Source organism: Podarcis filfolensis (genome assembly GCF_964270895.1).
Source record: "Podarcis filfolensis genome assembly, chromosome: 15".
NCBI lineage: Eukaryota > Metazoa > Chordata > Lepidosauria > Squamata > Lacertidae > Podarcis > Podarcis filfolensis.
Genome location: NC_139618.1, coordinates 28,636,404 through 28,652,338, shown reverse-complemented (window position 1 = coordinate 28,652,338; position 15,935 = coordinate 28,636,404).

Genomic DNA, 15,935 nt, shown 5'->3' with positions numbered 1-15,935 from the left:
ATACCCCATAGGCTTTGCTTTTGCTTTTAAGTATGGAGGACTGGCTAGAAGCAACACCGATTCTGTTGGGCCGGAGCCCCTCCGAGACCTGGGGCTTAACATCAAGGTCTATCAAAGAGACCGGCAGAAAGGAACTGAGAGAGACATAAGGGCCTCGGACCTGAGATCTCCAGGCTAAATAAATAATATAAAGACTGATGGATATTGGTTGGGGACTGGAACCGGGAGAAGGGTGGGTGGAGGTTGGGAATCCAAAGGGTACATAAGGATAATTTGCATTGCTTTGTTTGTTTTATATTTTGTTAGTGGTAAGGAAATTGGGTAAACCGTGGAAGGGAAATTTTGGTCGACCTTAGGAAAAAGGTTTAAGAATAAATTAATGAGGTATAAGTATTGATGTGTAATTTTAATAAGGTGAAATTGGTTTTTTTTTCTTTTTTTTTTAAATTAAGTGAAAATAAGGCTGTTAAAAATAAATGGAGGAAATGGAAAAAAGAAGTAAAGTAAAATAACAGTATGTTAGAATAAATGTTTAAGTTAAGGTGAAGAAATAAGTTAAGGACCTGCTGAATTGACAATTTAAATTGGAATACAAGAAGGGGAGGTGTGAGGAGGTCTGAGAAACAAGGTTGAGGAAAATAAGTATCAGAAACTGTATGTGTTTTTTCTATTTTTCTGTTTAGTTTCGAATATGCTTTTTTGTGTTGTTTTTATTTTGTTTATTTTTTGTTTTTGTTTGTTGTGTGTTTTTCGAAAATACCAATAAATATTTAATAAAAAAAAAAAGCATTGCATGATATAATATGGAGCTGTAAACAAAATAATGATAGTGTTTAATTTCAACCTGTTCCATTTGGCACAGATTTCATCTACTGAAATCTCAGGGGTCCCATCTTGGTTTGGCAAGTTATCCGTGGCTGCTGCTTTTTAAAATGTTTTTAATTGGTTTTTCCAAATAAACATGAGAACGTAACTTCCCTTATTAAACAGTTCCCCTTACCTACCCCCTCCCCCAAGCCTCAAAGTCCTATGGGGAAACATGATTCCAAAGTTTCAAATGCAAGTCTGGTGAATGCCACTGTAATTGATGTTCTGTCAAGTATGTGACGAAAGGGTACCATGTCTCTATAAAATTGTTCTCATTTTTCTTTCCATCTAAGGCTTTAACTTCTTTGGTCAATTTTTCTGAGAGTACTATAGTCCATACTTCTTGCTTCCATTGTGAGATTTGTAAACACTGCAAAGGTTTCTAGTTTGGGGCAACAAGTTGTAGGGCTGCTACTAAAAGAAAATTAATCAACTATTTATATCTGAGATTGACATTTTCATTTTTTAAGATACTTAACAATACTAAAGTTGGGGTACAAATAACACTCTGTTTTGTGATCTAACTTATTTCACCAACATTTTTCCAACGTGGCTGTAATCTGTCATACACCCACCAGTGTTCCCACGTCTTTACTCCCTCTTTAGCAAAGAGGAGAAATAACTTTATTAATATGACTACTGTAGGCTACACCTCAAAGGTGTAAAATGCTGTCTGTGTAGTAGCTTATTTTCTTTTATATGCATGGACACTGACTTTAAGGGCCTCTTCGCTCACGGGCTCTGCCAATCTATTTATCTACTGTATTTATTTACCAATTCCTGCCTCAAGATCTGATTCCCAAGTGTGTTTTATCAAATTTGTTTGGCTTAACTGTATGTCACTAACTATTTTATATATTATTGTTATATCCATAGCTACTTGGTGGCATAGAACCAGCTGCTCATTAAAGCATAAACTCCACCTCCTGAAAGAGAAGCTTGGTCTCCCCTGTTGGCCATCATTTACCTTTATCACCAGTAGCAAAGGCCATTTCTAATAAAATTAGTTTTGCTTCATTGTTTTAAACAAATATTCTCCTGCACAGCACACAGAAATTAAGATACACAGAGAGAGAGAACGTCTTTTAATTTCAGGACTTGTTCTGGGTCTCCATAAGTTGATTAATGCATTTATTTGAAGTATTTCTGTACTGATTTTCAGACAGACCTGACATAGCAATTTACCAAAGATCAAAAGCATTGATTTTTAAAAGTGCATTAGAATAAAATGAAAAGACAACTGTTCAGAAGGAGCTGCAATTGCTGCTTCTCTGCTACTTTCAGAATACAGTACATTGGTCCTTCAGAAGCAGCTGGGGGGGGGCAGTTGGGTGAGGGAGGGGCTACCACTAGGAGCTGGGGGGGTGGCAGCTCCTCAAGCTGCTTCTCTTTCTTTTTCCTGCAGCTTGAGAAAGGCTTGTGGCTGGGAGAATCATCTCAATCTCTCCCACCATAAACATGGCTTCTTCCTTTTCCTGAGACACTCGCACAGCTACCATCCTGGCCTCATTATAAGGCAACCGTGAACAAACCACTTCTTATGCCTATCCATGAACTCTCCCACTTACAGATTGTGGAAACTAGTTCAAACGACAACTGGTCAGCAGAATACAGATGCCTGGCCATCACTATTTTCCCACTTCCTAGCAGCCAATCCTCCGCACCCCTCCTATCTCACGGAGAAAATCCTCATCTGTACTAATTCACTTCCTTCAACGTGGCAGCGACTTTAAGAGATTTACGTTGTTAAGCCTGGGGCTCATATGGTTTATCTCTTAACAAGGGACTGAGATCCTATATCCTTCTTGAAGCTTTTAAGGATTGCATCTTACTTTAATGTTGTCTTCGCATCCTTCTGGCCAAAGGCTCAAGGCCCTTTCTCCTTTGGCCATAACAAGCTCTCTCCCTCACACACACACCATCCCTGAAGTCAATTTGCTGTTGTCATCACCCAGAGCTCCCTGCAGATCACACGTTACAGGAGAAAAGTGAGGGAAGAAGATAGTTAAGTGAGAAAGTGGGAGCATGAAAGAAAGAGAGAAGACTGGCTGTGATGGTTTCTGAAAGACTTTTTAAAGCTGTAATTACATGTGCATCAGTGCAGAGACCTCAGCTGAACCATGAAAAGTTAAGTCAGGCAAATGACCTGTCCCTTGCAATACACACATGTTATCTCCTTTCCTCTACATATGAGAGCAGCTGGCTGAAAATGAATATTAAACAAAGGCTGTGTCAATTTAATTCCCTTTTCAGGAGGCAACTGAAACTCACCTGTCCCTTATTTTCAGGGGAGCTGAAGCTGCACTGTTGCCACGGGCAACAGTTGGGCCACTTGAAGCTAACTCAGTCATTTCCCTTGGCAACCATGACAACAAAGTTCTCTGAAACAGCCTTAATTTATGAAAGATGCAGGTAGATGGCATCTAATTGGAACAAAACCCATTAATGAACGGCAAGGTCAGGCAGCTTGGCTCATGTTGGCTGACCCATGAGGGCACAGGAGGTTGTGGGTGTTTTTTTGGTCTGTGGGGTTTTGCTGTGCAGATTCCACTTTTGCCGATGTCTGCAGTGTTCACAGCTGTTGCCCTAGTTTCCTCTCTCCAGCTCCCACTCATTCTCCTGTGCAACGGCTGCCTACCACCTGCAATGCATATGAAATTTATTCCTTCCAAATCCATGCGCTTCCCCTCTCCTTGAAATAACAGTGCCAATAAATCACCAGTGATCAACATTTGTGAGTGAACAAAACAGCTATTGGAATATCTACCCCTTCCCCACAAAATCCAGTCAGCAGTAAGTTGCCACCCAGGCCAATAATTGATTGCTAGCTGCATCACCATCACCATTTATTAAACTTATTAGTTGCATTTTTACTTGCCACTGCAACTCAGAGCGACTTACCAACCCCTGCCATACTTTAAAACCAAGGGGGGGGGTGCTTTTTAAACACCCCACCCACCCTAAAAGGCCATAGATAGTTAAAAGTAAAAGGCCTAGTTAAAAAGGAATGTTTTTGCCTGACATTTGAAGGTACACAATAAACTGCTGGCATGAATAGGGGCACAAGGGAGATGGCTCAATGGCAGAACATGGGCTTTGCATGCAGAAAGTCCTTGATTCAATCTCTGGTGTCTCCAGTAGCAGCAAACAGTACAGCTCACCTGACTCCTGGTTGGTCATGTCGCTGCTGCTGCTTACAGGGGCATAAAGGGTGAACGGTGGCAAAGTCAGTGCAGTGCAAATGCACCAGCAGGAGTGCCGCTCTGGCATTGTCAGCATGTTTGTACCCCCTTTCCCAGAAATCAGTAGCAATGGTCAGCTGAGCGCCACAGCTCCACCACACCAGCTGCTACTCATGCTCAGACTTAATACCTGTCAGGATGCTATCAGCGGCTCCCGGCTAGTTGCTCAGGAAAGTATAAAGACAAGGAAAAGTTTCTGACAGTTCTTCTTTATTTCAATCTATATTTCAAGCTATAGAACTCAGCCTCCTGGATAATGGCATTGTCCACCCGCCCTGCCTCTCCCACTTCCTCATTCACCATTCTCATCGTCTCCTCTACATGTGCTGCTACGTGCCCTCTGTCTTTGAGCTCTTTGCTCTCCTACTTTTAAGGCTCGCTGGGTTCTGGAAGATGGAGGGCCTGGAATGCTTTCTAATGATGACATGTCAGCTGGGATTTGTTCTGGCTCTCCCACGATTTCCCAGCTTTCCCCCTCATCTGCCTCGGAGCTGCAACCTCCCTCAAACTCCTGTTGTAAATCTATACTGTCTTCCTCCTCCCTCTCCCTGGAAGGGTAAGGATGGGGAAGCGGTTTCCACCATTCCTCCTCTGCCCAGTCCCTGACAATACCTGGCATTCTGGAGAGCCACTGCCACAGTCGTCATCATCAACAACCAAGTTTGTACTGTAAATCAAGAAAATCTTTAATAAACAAACAAACAAACAAACAAAAACAACCAAGTTGGTAGTCATTGTCTCATCTTATGGTAGTACAGTGGTACCTCGGGTTAAGTACTTAATTCGTTCCGGAGGTCCGTTATTAACCTGAAACTGTTCTTAACCTGAAGCACCACTTTAGCTAATGGGGACTCCTGCTGCCGCCGCACCGCACCGCGCCGGAGCACAATTTCTGTTCTCATCCTGAAGCAAAGTTCTTAACCCAAGGTACTATTTCTGGGTCTGTAACCTGAAGTGTATGTAACCTGAAGTGTGTGTAACCCGAGGTACCACTGTAAGTTCCCTTGATTAACGGTGAACAACATGAAGAAGCCTTCCTTTTTGTCTGTCCTGAACCTTCCAACTTGCCACTTCACTGGACCCCCTTTTGAGTCCATGGCTCCTTTGACCAACTACATTCTTTCTGTGGCACCCCTGTGGGGCTCAGGAGCCCAGCCATGTCACCTCTTGCCTGCAGAGCTGGCAGCCTCTCACCCTTTTTCAAACACCCTTCCTTGTGCAGTGTTCCCTCAGCCTCCTCTCCTCTCCCCGAGAGTCCTCTGGGCAGCTACTGATGCAACAAACAGCTGTGCAAGCCTTTGGGAGGAAGAGACACAAGAGGGCATCAGAGGAGGGAGGGAAGGAAAGAGGAACAGAGGCCAGTATTGCCTGTGGCACCCCTGACCATCATTCAAGGCACCCAAGGGTGCCATGGCACACTGGTTGAAAACCACTGGGTTCAGGTGTTATGGAAGAAGGGTAACAAAAAGCTATCTTTCTCCACTCCGTGAATAATTTAATAATATTTGTAACATCCCAACACGCTAAAATGAGACTGCCAGATGGGAGGTAGAAAAATGGGACATAGCTGCGATCCAGCAGTTAGGTTGGGAAAGAGGACCAGGTTCCTGTACCAGTAAGTTTAATAGAAGAGGGAATATCAGCAGGCGTTGTTTGCTTCACCCACGCTCCTATTTAAAACACATACACAAATAAGATGGGTTTAGCCTACTCTCTGGGTATGAAGATGAATTAGGCTGTTTAGTAAGCAGGCTACAAAGATGAGCAAAATGCCGTGGGGGTCTGAGGATTTGCCTTAACAGGCTTTAAAAGGCTTGCTTTTGTTTGAAGACTTTGCTATTTTTCATGTATTCCCTAGTTCTTGAGAAGATCGGATGTAGCAGTACTGGGCTGGGTTCCTTTGGATATGAAAGGGAAAACTAGAGGCTTACAGTGGCTTAGCAACATTTATTTTATTTAAATACAAACATATAAGCAAAGTACAGTGGAAACAAATCAGCTTCTACAACAGGGAACAAAACTGCTAGTCTTGCAACAAATTCAAAAGAGCTGCTTTTTCAACAATACAGAGCTGTGCCCTAGACTTGGCTAATAAGGGAGAATGAGGATAAGTATTTTATGTGTTCATCTGAGGAAGGGGAGCCTCGTTATTCCCCACTGAGAGTTGCACGTCTCCCTGCAGTGTCCTCCTTTCATTGTTGTTTTTTTTTTTTTGAGGGGTTGTGTGAATTATAAGAGTTCTGATGTGACATCACTTGTTTGTTTTTTCCTAGAAAAAAGGTTTTATGCTGATGTTGTTGTTTTGCATTTTTATTCTAGAGGATAAATGTCTGCATTTCTTTCTGCCGGTGGAGCGAGACTATTCAGACTTCTCATCTTAAAATGATTGTGAGGCTGGAGACAAGGAGCCCGAGGAGTTAGCTTTGTGGGTCTTTGCAAAGGGTGTGTGACCCAGGCAGTTCTGCTGGCCTTCCTTGGTGCTGCTTAAACCTGTGATATCGCTTGACCCTACTAGGCTGTTTTTTCATGATGTGCTTCCTGCCACTGAGGATTCCAAAGCCAATGTCTCTCTTTATGTAGAATGTACTTAAATGTAGTACTTTTGCTCAGTTGCAAAGTACATGCTGTATATAAGGGAAGGTTCCAGGTCTAATCAGTATTATTCAGCGCTAAAAACAAAACATCTGAGCGATGAGGAATGGAGAATCTTGACATCCTGAAAATCTGCTGTCAGTCAATAGTAGACAATACAGGGCTGGATGGAAAACTAGTCCAAAACAGCACCTCACATCCCCAACACTCTTAGATCATATTCAATAAGTTGGAGAGGCATACCTTATTCTGGTGAACTCATTCTTTTTACTAGATTCTATAACATATTTTGTTATTCTTTCGAGATTGCACTTTGCTGCTTGTTAATAGTTGTACAGTGGTACCTCGGGTTAAGTACTTAATTCATTCCGGAGGTCCGTACTTAACCTGTAACTGTTCTTAACCTGAAGCACCACTTTAGCTAATGGGGCCTCCTCCTGCTGCTGCGCCGCCGGAGCACGATTTCTGTTCTCATCTTGAAGCAAAGTTCTTAACCTGAAGCACTATTTCTGGGTTAGCGGAGTCTGTAACCTGAAGCGTATGTAACCTGAAGCGTATGTAACCAGAGGTACCTCTGTAAATGTTAATGTACCGATGTTCTGATTTGGTGTAAGGCAGCTTCCCCTGGTCCTAATTTGTCTCATGGAGGTGGCACTGATTAAAAAGTGAAGCGTTCTCTGGTTTATTCACTGGTTTCCGAACTGTATTACCAGCAGCTGTGGAACAGCCAGAGCCATTAATGAGCAATTTTGCCCACAGGCTTCTGGTGTGGTTCCCTTGGCGACTGCGCAGTGCTCCTCAGCAAAAATAAAATGGCTATCCTACTAATGTGGATGGGGGCTGCTTTTGACCAGTTTGTGTGCTGTTAAAACAGTAATTTGCTTTGCACACGGCAATGGTGGAGTACAGAAGGCAAGTACCACAGCTCAGCCTCTTGTGCAAATTGAACCAGATTTTCAGAACAGCTCATCTATAATTATTCTAGAGCAACTCTAGTGTCTCTCCTTAAGTTGTGGAGTCAAACATTTCAAGGCCCATTTCCATATGGTATGCCCAATGTGCTGGTGGCAGTTACAGTGGTGCCTCGCAAGACAAAATTAATTCGTTCCGCGAGTCTTTTCATCTTGCGCGGTTTTTCGTCTTGCGAAGCACGGTCCGTCGCAACTGCACCTCTTCAAGCGGCTTTAAGAAAAAAGGAAACAAACTCGCAAGACGTTTTCGTCTTGCGAAGCAGCTCAAAAAACGAAAAACTCTTTCGTCTTGCGAGCTTTTCGTCTTCCGAGGCATTCGTCTTGCGAGGTACCACTGTATTTGGTAAGTCAATGTTACATATTATCTGTGTATGACCAGCAGGGGGCCCCTTTGTGTCTGAATGATCAATTCTTTGGCAAGAGGAAAGAATCTTGTTTAAAATGTAGTGTTGTATCCAATTGATGGTTATTCCGAGTAGACCCACTGAATTAATGGAACATTTTGGCCATATCTGTTTATTTCATAAAATTTATATACCGCTTGATTGTAGAAAAAACCCCTCAAAGCAGTTTGCAAAAAAGATTAAAACAAAAAAATTATCACTTAAAGAATTGCAACCATCTTAAAACCACAATAAAATACATTAAACAAATTAAAACTCGTAGAACTTTCTAAACATCTGGGTAGACTTGTCTAAATAAGAATGCCTTCAGCAGGCACCGAAAAGAATACAGTGAATAATTTCAGAATACAGAATAATTTCAGTGGGACTACACAGAGTATGTCTGGTGCTGGATACAACCCCGAAGGACAAAAATGAACTGCAAGCATGCAACTGCTGGCCTAGGGTGCAGAGGTAAGCAAATTGTATACCTTGGCCGAATTGTTTTGATGGCTCAGGCTATGTATGAACACTGAATTGGGTGTGAGGAGTGTATTTTAGGAAGTTAAGGCTTGTTTACTTTCATGTATGTGACCTTTTTATGGCAAGAACTACAATGTGGTTTGCTTGCCCGCCCCCAGCACAGCTGTGAGATGTGTACACAGCCCACGGCAACAGCAGGTGCAATACCTTTTGTGACGCGGTGATGCCTAGTAGCAAAAGCTGCTCAGGCCGAGCTAGTTAAAAATAGCACTATTATGCACCCAGGTACCAGCGACTGTCTGTGGTACAAAGTGCACCTTGCCTGGTGGATGGTTAATGGAGAGAGAACTATGCAGGTGCAGCGGTGATCTGGTGCTTAACGCTCAAACTGGATTGCATCAACCGTTTCAGGCCAATAGCCAATATCAGCGAAAAGTTTTAGGTCAATACTCTCTGGCAGAAAATATAGCTGAGCAGAAGCAGACGCATCCTCAGGCAAAGCTGTCTCTGCTTCTAAAGCAACAACAGGAATGTTCACATACACTGGATCAGGCTCCTGTGGCACTTGCTGCTAGTGAGCCTGGTGTGCTTTTAGCAGTGATCACAAGAAACCTGTCAAGGTTTCCAGCTAGCTGAGCTTGTTGCTCCTGCTTTATCTTCCTCCTCTTCCTGCCTTGTGCACCTCATTTTTTTTTTAGCATCCTGGCTGACATGGCATGTCTAGATGTGTAGTATTCTGTGAAAAATCAAAAAACCTACTACTACTACTACTACTACTACAGTGTTACATACGCTTCAGGTTACATACGCTTCAGGTTACATACGCTTCAGGTTACAGACTCCGCTAACCCAGAAATAGTACCTCGAGTTAAGAACTTTGCTTCAGGATGAGAACAGAAATCATGCTCCGGCGGCGCAGCAGCAGCGGGAGGCCCCATTAGCTAAAGTGGTGCTTCAGGTTAAGAACAGTTTCAGGTTAAGAACGGACCTCAGAAACAAATTAAGTACGTAACCAGAGGTACCACTGTAATAATAATAATAATTTATTCATTCCCCGTCCATCTGGCTGGGTTTCCCTAACCACTCTGGGGGACTTCCAATAAATTAAAACATGACATCAAACATTAAAACTTCCCTGAACAGGGCTGCCTTCAGATGTCTTCTAAAAGTCAGATATTTTTATTCACTTTTATGCCTTGCTCCGTTTTTATTTTTTAACCACTCAGCCCCTTCATTGTATAACAATTTCTTTACTTTGGTAAAGGTTAAACCATTAAAAATTGAATATCTATATCTACATCTCTCTCTCTCTTATATACTTGAAACAAAAGAATAAGAAATTACTGCATCAGCAAAAAACTAACCTAAATGGTTATAGTAAAATATACAGGAATGATAGTTAAGTAAAATGAACCTTGGAAGGAGGGAATATTATGTAAAATGTTTACTGTGTGATGTAAAATTGAAAATGTTATATATGTATGTGTGTGTGTATGTGTGTCTGTGTGTATATATATATATATATATATATATAACCTGTTGACATGCCAGAACAACACAATTCACCAAATGATCAAACTCAGCACACGTGCACACTGGCAATAGCATCATGTTTTAACTCTGTGTTGGAACACTCAATTGGCATTACTTGGTGGAAGTATTTTGATATTTCGACACATCTTAATTTAGCGATCAGATTGTTGCCACATGCACAACTAATGGAGGTCACAGCATGTTTCATAAATACAAAGTGTAACACGAGTTTCTGCAAATATTTTTAAGGTCAAAGAATGTCATTCCGAGTAGAAAATCTTCTGTACACATATGCATTTTAAGAAGTACTTTAGGCATGAGATGGATTTTTTAAATTGTGCAACACAACTATCAGTGTCACACACATCACAGAGCTGAGACTGGTAGGGGAGAAGAAGTAAGGCTTTCTAGGTGCCCATTGCAACTTGTGGTGAATTATGAGTTTTATTATTATTATATTTTAATATGTTATGGAACATTACAATACCGGTATCTTCAAATGGGAAATAATACTATTACTAGGCATTATGTAAATCACCGATAAGAATTACATGAGGGCAGTATGGCTGTAATTAGCCCGGAAAATACTGTAAAATGTTATGTCGCAAAGTGTATTGGCCCCTTCTTGTTGAAAAACTGTGTAGAAAGCTCAGAAATGATGAAATTCTCTGTGTGAGGGGGAGAGAGCACACTATTATTATTTTATTATGACTTTTTCTCTTTTGAAATTTTGCATGTGGGCAACTGCCTCTGTGGCCCTGCTCATGCTATGCCACTGCAAGGGGCTGCAGCTGTCTGGCAGGGCTGGCCAGTGCTTGAAGGGAAATGGCCCTGTTCTTTCTTCAACCCCTGTCAGTTGCTTTTCGCTCCCACATCATGGAGCTGAAGGAATAAACGGAGCATTGCTCACACCATGTTCTCCGCTTCACAGAGTCCACTCCAGCCACCCACAACCTGCCCAGCAGAAAACCCACCCAAGATTTTATATATAACTTTTTATTGATTTCTCAATTTTTAAAAATACTTCAGTACATGATAAAATTGTCTTTTCCCGACTTCCAGACCCATTTTCCATGGTGTTTTAATTTCTCCCCCTCTACTGCACAATACCTTCTATTTCTTATACCAACACATCAGTACTGTATTCTCTAGTTCCTTCTGTTGCTCATATTTAAAATCCACCTTGCGAGTTCATCAAACTAAGATTTCCTTAAGTAGTCCGAAAAGGGCTTCCCTTCTTCCACAAAACAATCATCGTTAGATTCTCTTATTTCGGCTATTAACTTCGCCAATTCTGCATAGTCCATCGCATGGGTGTAGCCAAGGGTGAGGAGCCAGGTACCCCCCTAGATCCTCAAGCACTGTTGAAAAGCATAGAAAGTACTCAATTTTCCGAGGTTCTGCCCCCCTAACAGAAGCCTGCCCCCCACAATGTCTTCTTGTCCTCTATTTACGGTGTATTTTTTACCCGTGATTTCCCAATAAAGGCTCAACAACTTTGACTTCCTTAAATAAAAGCAAAAAAGAAACAAGAAACAAAGTTGAACAACTTTGGCGGCCCCTAAAAATATCCTGGCTACGTCAATGGTCCATCTGACCTTACTTCTCCATTCTTCTTTGGTGGGGAATTCTTCCACTCATTTTTGTGCATGCATAAATCTTTTTCTTTTCTTTTAAACTGTCCCTATAATCCCCAAGATTATTTTTAAGACAGTATCTTAAAAAGCAGAGACATCACCTTGCCAACAAAGGTCCGTATAGTTAAAGCCATGGTTTTCCCAGTAGTGATGTATGGAAGTGAGAGCTGGACCATAAAGAAGGCTGATCGCTGAAGAATTGATGCTTTTGAATTATGGTACTGGAGGAGACTCTTGAGAGTCCCATGGACTGCAAGAAGATCAAACCTCTCCATTCTGAAGGAAATCAGCCCTGAGTGCTCATTGGAAGGACAGATCGTGAAGCTGAGGCTCCAAGACTTTGGCCACCTCATGAGAAGAGAAGACTCCCTGGAAAAGACCCTGATGCTGGGAAAGATGCACAAGGAGAAGGGGACGACAGAGGGTGAGATGGTTGGACAGTGTTGTCGAAGCTACCAGCATGAGTTTGACCAAACTGCGGGAGGCAATGGAAGACAAAAGTGCCTGGTGTGCTCTGGTCCATGGGGTCACGAAGAGTCGGACACGACTACCAGAGGACCTACAAAAGTTCCTGCACGACCACGGAGAAGATCTCCAAAAAGAAGCAGCAGCTAATTGGCCTATACTCAACCCAGGTGGAGCAACACCTGCACCTTCGGAACCAGAGGAGAAAGAAGACACACCGCTCTAGGTGTGGCAGAATAGTTCAGGATGTCTCTGCGGCTACTCAGTTGGAATATAAATGGCGGAAATTCCCCGGAGAAAAGAAGGAGGTTATTTCACATATTGAAGAAAGAACAATTGGACATTATTTGCTTACAAGAAACCCATGTGACCAGGCTCCACAGGAAGGTTTTGGTTAATAAAAGACTAGGTCAAGAATTTATTTCGTCTGACAAAGTAAAGAAAAGAGGAGTGGTGATTTATGCCAAGGAGAGCCTGACACCTAAATTTTTATTTAAGGATGAACAAGGAAGAATTTTGGCAATTGAAATTCAAACCCAAGGAGAAAAAATATTGATATTAGGAATTTATGCCCCAAATGACGGGAAATTAGAATTTTTCAAGAAGCTGCATGAGACGCTGCTGGACTATCTGGATTATGCTAACATCATAATGATGGGAGATATGAATGGAGTGGTGTCTACACATATGGATAAGTCTTACAACCAGAACTTAACATCAGACGGCAGACTGCCTAAAACTTTTTTCGAATTGACTGACAATCTGGATTTGATCGACATATGGAGGACAAAGAACCCCCTAGGTAAAGAAGGAACTTTTTTCTCTGAGGCCCACCTGTCCTGGTCAAGGATCGACCAAATCTGGACTTCCAGGGGGCTAGCACCTAAGACTAAAAAGGTGGAAATCTGCCCAAAAACATGCTCCGACCACAACGCCTTGAAAATAGAACTTAGATTAACTCAACCCGGTTCCTTCAGATGGAGAATGAATGACACACTACTAAGAGATCAAGAGATTGTGAAAAAGGCCCAAAAAACATTAAAGGATTATTTTGAGATAAATCTGAATACTACAGTTGAAAAAAGAACGATTTGGGATGCAAGCAAAGCTGTTATGAGAGGGTTTCTGATACAACAGAATATAATTAAGAAAAAACTCTGGAATGGAAAGAAGGACAAAATACTGGAGAAAATACACCAAGGAGAGAAAAAACTGAGAACCAAACCAAAGTCCAAGGAGGTGCTGAGAGAAATTAAATTCCACCAAGCAGAATACTCAAAATTGATCAATCAGGAGATTGAATGGAAAATAAAACAGATGAAGCAAAGATCCTTTGAATCAGCAAATAAATGTGGAAAGCTGCTAGCTTGGCAGCTGAAAAAAAGACAAAAGCTAAATACGATAACAAATCTAGAGATTGATGGAAGGATAGTACAGAAACCAGAAGAAATTAGGAAGTGTTTCCACAGATACTTCAAAGAACTGTATGCACAGGGGCCCCAGAAAGAATCAGAGATAGATCAATTTTTAAAGATAAATGGACTATCAAAAATAACTCAAGATAAAAGATCAATCTTGAACTCTACAATAACCTCACAGGAAATTGAAGGTGCCATTCAGAACATGCAACTAGGCAAATCTCCAGGCCCGGATGGGCTTACCTCCAAATATTATAAGGTTCTGAAGGACTATTTGATACAACCTTTGTTGGAGGTATGCAACCAGATCATGGATGGGAAGAGGGCACCAGAAACGTGGAAAGAAGCCTTCATCACATTGATACCTAAGTCAGAATCTGAAAAGACTCAGCTTAAAAACTACCGTCCCATCTCACTCCTAAATGTGGATTACAAAATATTTGCAGACATTTTGGCAAATAGACTTAAAAAAGTTTTAAATGAAGTAATTCATAAAGACCAAGCAGGCTTTCTCCCTGGTAGACATTTATATGAGAACACTAGAAACATCATTGACATTTTAGAACTTTTGCAGACTAACAGGAACACAAGGGCGGTGTTAATTTTTATTGATGCGGAGAAAGCTTTTGACAACATATCTTGGATGTTTATGAAGAAGAACTTGGAAGGGATGGGAGTAGGACGGGGGTTTGAGAATGGATTACATGCAATCTATTCAGAACAAAAAGCTAAATTAATAGTGAACAATGTGGTGACGGAGGAATTTAAAATTGAAAAAGGGACACGACAAGGGTGCCCTCTATCCCCTCTGTTATTTATTTCAGTCCTGGAGGTGCTACTGAATATGATCAGAGAGGACCGGTTGGTACAAGGGATAGAGGTCGGAGTGAAACAATATAAACTGAAAGCTTTTGCAGATGACCTAGTTTTGACACTGCAGGAGCCAGAATCCAGTACAAAAAAAGTTCTTGAACTTATATCTGAATTTGGTCGGGTGGCGGGATTTAGGTTGAATAAACAAAAAACTAAGGTTCTGACCAAAAATTTAACAATTACAGAAATAGAGGGGTTTCAGAGAGAAACAGAGCTGAATGTGGTTAAAAAAGTGAAATACCTTGGGATCTATTTGTCCTCCAAGAATTTGAATTTATTTAAGGATAATTATGAGAAATGTTGGTTGGAAGTTAAAAAGGATTTAGAAATTTGGTCAAGATTGAAACTTTCCTTGTTGGGAAGAATCGCAGCTATAAAAATGAATGTGTTGCCGAAAATGTTATTTTTGTTTCAAACCTTACAGATCGTGGACAGAGTGGATTGCTTTGGAAAATGGCAGAAGGATATATCTAGATTTATCTGGCAGGGCAAAAAGCCCCGAATAAAGTTCAAAATATTAACAGACTCAAAAGAAAGAGGGGGGTTTGCCCTGCCGGACCTGAGGTTGTACTATGAAGCTGCAGCCTTCTGCTGGTTGAAAGATTGGTTCTTGTTGGAAAACACTGATGTCCTAGATCTGGAAGGTTTTAATAATGCTTTTGGTTGGCACGCATACTTATGGTACGACAAGGTTAAAGCACATAAATTGTTTAAAAGCCACATTGTCAGAAAAGCAATTTTTGCAGTCTGGATGAAATATAAAGACTTACTAGAGAGTAAAACTCCGAGGTGGTTATCACCAGTGGAGGCCAAGGCCCGAAAAAGACCCAATATGGAGGCCTACTGGCCGAAATATTGGGAACTAATTGAAAAAATTGGAGACAATTGGAAGTTGCAGAGCCAGGATAAACTAAAAAATAAGGTGCGAGATTGGCTACATTATGCTCAAATTCAAGAGGTTTTCAAAATGGATAAAAAAGTTGGTTTCCAGGTGGAAAAGTCGAAACTAGAGACAGAATTGTTAGAACCAAAGACAAAGCTGTTATCTAGAATGTATAACTTGCTGCTTATGTGGAATTTACAGGATGAGACAGTTAAATCTGCTATGATTAAATGGGCACAGGATGTTGGACACAACATTATGTTGGAAGACTGGGAAAGGTTATGGAACACCGGAATGAAATTCACGGCAAGTACTGCCTTGAAGGAAAACATTATGAAAATGATATACCGGTGGTACATGACCCCAGTCAAGTTAGCTAAGATACATCACCTGTCTGACAATAAATGTTGGAAGTGTAAGGAAGCAGAGGGGACTTTCTTTCACCTCTGGTGGACATGCCCAAAGGTTAAGGCTTTCTGGGAAATGATTTATAATGAGTTGAAAAAGGTATTTAGGTATACCTTTCCCAAGAAACCAGAGGCCTTCCTGTTGGGCATGGTGGACCAGAAAGTGTTAAAGAAGGACAGA